We start from the raw sequence: 6,000 nt of genomic DNA, 5'->3' as shown, positions 1-6,000 counted from the left end.
GGCTGCTGCTGGCCTACAACTCCAATTCCCACCTTCCAAAGTCCCCCTGGATTGAGGGTGGTCAGGTGTCACCCCAGGTGGAGACCAGCATTGAGGGCACCATCCCCTTCAGCAAGTCTGTGAAAGTTTATATAATACCCAAACCTGCAAGGCGCTGAGGCACAAGCAGTTTTTAGAGCTGAGGCTGGAAGGCCCTTCTTAGGTAGCAGAGTGAGCCAGAAGCCTAGAGCACTTCACCTGGAAATGGCATAAAGGTGTAAGGAGGACGTGACCCTTTTAGTCTTGTCTGGTATCAAATACAGGATAAGTTATTTTGCATTAAAAATCCAAAAACCTTCAAATCTACACCTCCTCCTTCCCTGTCCCCCCATTCTTCCAATAAAGTTGAGAAAAAAATATTAGTGAAGGGTATTAATTGGTAAACCTGAAGATTTTAATTTTTAAAAAATGAGTCAAAGTGAAATGGGAATTTTATGACACATTGTGTGATTTACTGATGAAGCACTTTTTTTAAACAGATATATATGGAGTATTGCATATACAGAGTAATATTAATGAAATTAAATATACAGGTCTAGTTTCGTCTACAAGACAAGGAAAAATTATATTTATTAACCTCAGGTAGTTCTTCATATTTATCAATACTCAAATTCAAAATTTCTGAAACTACTGCTCCTTTTGAAATTTTGGTTCAATGTGGAATAAAAACATATGTGGCAATCTTTTGTCATCAGTAAATCTCACTTCTCCCAGAATGAAATTAAAATATAATCATGGGGCTCCTGTGTGGCTCAGTCGGTTAAGTATCTGACTTCAGCTCAGGTCATGATCTCACAGTTTGGGTTTGAGCCCTGCGTTGGGCTCTGTGCTGACAGCTCAGAGCCTGGAGCCTGCTTCAGATTCTGTGTCTTCCCTTCTCTCTGCCCCTCCCTTGCTTATGCTCTGTCTTTCTCTGTTTCTCAATAATAAATAAATGTTAAAAAAAATTTTTTTAGGGGCGCCTGGGTGTCTCAGTAGGTTAAGTGTCTGACTTCAGCTCAGGTCATGATCTCATGGTTCATGGATTCGAGCCCCACGTTGGGCTCTGTGCTGACAGCTAGCTCAGAGCCTGAAGCCTGTTTCAGATTCTGTACCTCCCTCTCTCTCTGACCCTCCCCTGCTCATGCTGCCTCTCTCTCTTTCAGAAATAAATAAAACATTAAAAATTTTTTAATTAAAAAATTAAAAACATATATAATAAGATGATAAAAGAGGTAGGTCCTGGAATGGTAGGCTGGCAAGAAAATGCTTTAACATAGGGAGCCCCTTCTGAATCAATCTCATTTCAGAACTGAAACCAGAGAAGAATCCTGTAGAGGAGGTGTCCAATCTTATGCAACCTCTTTGTTACTTACTGGTCAGGGTTCTTCAAAAGGCAACTATGAGACAGCAAAGTCCAGGGAATGAAATATTTTATGAATACAGCAAACATTACTGAGGCCAACTCAATTCCAAACACAGTGTATGCCTCTAGGGACGCTGGGTACACCTGGGCTCTCTGCTCTAGGAGCTGTGGGCGGGACTAGATTTGTCAATACCCAGGCTGGAGAGAAGACCTATTCTTCCTTTTCCTTTTTTTTTTTTAATTTATTTTTTTATTTTGAGAGACAGAGACAGAGTGAGTGGGGGAGGGGCAGAGAGAGAGGGAGAGGGGCAGAGAGAGAGGGAGACACAGAATCCGAAGCAGGCTCCAGGCTCTGAGCTAGCCGTCAGCACAGAGCCCGACGTGGGGTTTGAACCCATGAACTGTGAGATCATGACCTGAGCCGAAGTCAGATGCTTAACCTACTGAGCCACCCAGGTGCCCCCATTCTTCCTTTTCCTTAATCAGATCATGGCTTGGACTGTTCTACGAGATGCTGAATTGAGTTTCCCCCATTGACTGATTCGACCTCTCAGCTGCTGCTATGGGTCAGAGTGAGGGCCAGGCTAGAGCAGTTCTGCGAGCTGGGAGGCTCTCAGTCGAGACTGGCAATCACGGGCAGGAATAGAATGGGACCCACCTATGTCTACTACAGCTTGTCTGGGAGTTACATTAAACATGGTAAACGGAAACAAGTCAAAAATTCATTGTAATTGACAAAATGGCACCACTTCAGCATGTGTTGATTTCAAAAATACATTGTTTTAAAAATCTCAACAGGAGAATTTATTTTTCTTCTGTCTTCAGAATCAGTGTGCATTTTACACTCAGAGCACAGCTCAATTCAGAGGAGCTGAATTCCAGGAGCTCAATTGCCATATGTGGTTGGTGGCTACAATATTGGACGCCCCAGGTCTGGTTCATTTTACCAGCTCAGGTCAAAGCTGAATGGCCAATTGAGTCTTTTATTCTAATTAGCATCTCAAATATCAGATCAGCACCAAGAGTCCCTTATATTTATATTTGTAGTGTATGTCTTTTCCTAGTATAGGGATGACACATAGTAAGTATATGACATGTCTATGAAAGCAAAGAGGATAAAACTCCATGCACTCCTGTTGATTTAGGCCAGTAGGAAACTCTAATATCATGCTCATTTTCCACAGAGACTAGGTATGGCTGAATATTTTAAAGAAGGATGTAGATGTCTCATCTACCTCAGTTTTCTGTTGCACTGACAATGTCTCATTTAACTCCTTCTGATCTAGAGTTAGGTGTGTCCTTCAGTCCCCAGTTCAGGGGGAAAGTTGATACATTATGGTCTCGAGGAAAAGACAAGCACTTGTCGCAGCCCCTGAGGAAATACTGAACATCCAGCAAATGTAAATATCAGGATAATTTCTTCAACTATCCTTTCCCCCTGCCCTGCCCTCTCCCTGGGCAAGAGCCTTTCCACACAAACTGCAAAACAAAGAGAATGAAGCAAATGAACTCACGTTTGCTTCCTGCTAGTTGAAAATAAGTGTCTGGTGACAGATTCCAAATGGTTTACTTGTTGTTGGTGTTGATTCCGGAGTCCTAATATCAACTTTGAAACAGCATCGTTGGGGGGGCGGGGGGGAGGGAATGAAGGTTCATTTTCACAGAAAACTCCCTGGCCAGAAACATAAGTCTCTGGAATACATTATGACTTGGCATCATCAAACAAACGAAATATATAACTTTAGAAGTGCTCAGAGTAGGCTGTACTCAAATTGATGGAGGGCAAAAGCTGCCAGAGTTGATGGTTTTAAAATGAGACTGTTCGCAGGGCACCTGGGTGGCTTGGTTAAGCATCCACCTCTTGATTTCAGCTCAGGTCATGATCTCACAGTTTGTGAGTTCGAGCATGACATCAGGCTGACAGTGCAGAGCCCACTTGGGATACTCTGTCTCCCCCTCTCTCTCTGCCCCTTTCCTACTTGCTCACACGCTCTCTCTCTCTCAAAATATAAATTAAAAAAAGCATAAAAAAAATAAAGATAAATAAAATGAGATTGTTCACAGAAGTAAATTTTACCCTGTCTCGGGACACAACAGCATACACATGACTGTGTTTAAGGAAAATTTTTAAAAGGCAACCTTCATTAACAACAGAAGGGGCAGGCTGTCCGGGAGAAGTCCCTTGCTTTTTTGCTCCTAATGTAGCTGCAAAATGTATGCTAAGTTTTTTGGACGTCAGTCCCCTGTCGTCTCTGACACTCCACTTATGCTGGAGTTTTAACATTTTTGAACTGTAATCTTCAATGCCCAGTAAGAAAAATAGTCAAAAAGGACACGAAGGCCATATCAGGGATTCCCATTTCACGACAACGTGCACTGAGATAGGCTGCCCAAGTCAGAGGGAGGAGATGGGAATGCAGACGGTTGTGTCTTGTTCCAGCTGATGCGACAGGTCAAGTATCCAGACAGCCATTCCCTCTGCTAAGATAACTGGAGTACTTCTTCAACTCGGGCTTCTCCAGGGTCCAGCATGTTGGTGGACCTTTCATCCTTTTGGGTGAAAGTCACAGTCACCCAACTCAACAAATAAGCCAAAGCAAAAAAGTGAAATTGACTGGCTAAAGTGACTGCATGACTGTAAATGAATTTTGCAAAATCTAGCAAAGTGACTGCAAAATCTAGCCCAGCGGTCCCAGGCTAGAGGCTCAATTGTCATCGTACTTCCACCATGTCCCACGATCATCTCAGATCTCTCTTTTCTTGCATGTTGGCTTCATCATCTCAACAGCAGATTCCCACAGTGGCCTTTAATAGCTTAGGGGGAGAAAAAAAAGGCTTGGCTGTAATTCCCATTCGTCTAGCTCAGAGTCACGCTCAGGATTGGGACCCAATCACTATAGCCAGAGGGATGGATGATGCTGATTGGTCAAATCTGGTCATGTGTTCACGGGGGGCACGATGTAGGAGATGCATTACCCCATAAACCTGGTAGGATGGGTGATTTCCCTCCCTGTCTCCTCCCCACCCCCGCACCCGCTATAACAGGAAGAAGGGGAATAGATATTGGGCAGGCAAAACCAGAATTCATTTTATCAACACCGTGGGATGTCTGGAGCCTTCTTTAACATCTCCCGTTATTCTCCTGATGTTCACTTCTTGCTCACAACTTCTCCCCATATGCTTTCCTGTTACCCTGGGAGATTGCCTCAACACTCCTAAGGTTGCCGTCATATCTTTAGCCCGAGTCACCCCAAACATGGACACACACCCCCTCCTTTATTCCCCCAAACGCCCGTATTATGCATTATTGTGCATGACCCCCTGCTATGGTCTGAATGTTTGTGTCCCCTAAATCCATAGATTGAAATCCCAACCCCCAATATGATGGCATCAGGAGGTGGGGCGTTGGGAGGTGATTAGGTCATGAAGGTGGAGCCCTCACAAATGGGATTATAAAAGATCCCATGGAGCTACCTTGCCCCTTCCACCACGACAAAGCAAGAAGGCACCAGGTATGAACAGGAAAAGGTGTCTTAGGAGGGGCGCCTGGGTGGCTTAGTCGGTTAAGCGTCCGACTTTCGCTTAGGTCATGATCTCGCGGTTTGTGGGTTTGAGCCCCGCGTCGGGCTCTGTGCTGACTGCCAGCTCAGAGCCTGGAGCCTGTTTGACTGTGACTCCCTCTCTCTCTGACCCTCCCCTGCTCACGCTCTCTCTCTCTCTCTCTCTCCTAGAAATAAATAAAACATTAAAAAAAAAAAAAAAAAGATGTCTCAGGAGATAATGACCATGTTGCTTCCAGCGGGTCTTAAGGGTTAACTTACTTCAACTGAACACACTCCTTACTTGATAACCTAAGACCCAAAATTTGTAACAAACAATTTACTTGCTTTGAGATTTGAGATTTGGCCTTGAGGAGTGAAGAATCAGAGCTTGCCGGGCCACAGAGGCCAGCAAGTCTATTTGAAGCCGCCTTGTCTTTCTTATTAGCCTCACAATTTTTTTAGCAAAATATTTTTCTTTTGTTTAGGTCACACAAATGTGTATCTGTAGCCCATGCCCTCCTTTGCACAAAGAACAGAGTACTCATGCACATTATGAAACAAGAATGAGACCCCAGGGTGCCTGTGTGGCCCAGCTAAGCACCCAACTTCAGCTTGGGTCATGATCTCACAGTTCATGGGTTCAAGCTTCACATCAGGCTCTGTGCTAACAGCTTGGAGCCTGGAGCCTGCTTCAGATTCTGTGTCTCCTTCTCTCTCTGCCCCTCCTCTGCTTACACTCTATCTCTAAAATAAAATAGCAAACATTAAAAAAAAAAAAAAAAGGAGACCCCCCCTTGCTCAACCCCCAAGCACTGAAATAACATTTGTAGCTGGCATCAAGTCTGTATTGATGAAGTAATGTTGCAGACCACTGCACTCCCTTTGCTTATTAACTACCCTAAACCCCTTTTTAATCTTTTTAGGTTTATTTATTTATTTTGAGAGAGAGCAAGTTGTGTGTGTGGGGGGGACGGGGGGGAGTAGCAGAGAGAGAGGGAGAGAGAGAATCCCAAGTAGGCTCTGTGCTGTCAGCATAGAACCCAACACAGGGCTTGACCCCACAAACCATGAGAT

Source organism: Hyaena hyaena, unplaced genomic scaffold (assembly GCF_003009895.1).
Source record: "Hyaena hyaena isolate Hyena2069 unplaced genomic scaffold, ASM300989v1 scaffold_0, whole genome shotgun sequence".
NCBI lineage: Eukaryota > Metazoa > Chordata > Mammalia > Carnivora > Hyaenidae > Hyaena > Hyaena hyaena.
This window is presented reverse-complemented; position numbering follows the sequence as displayed.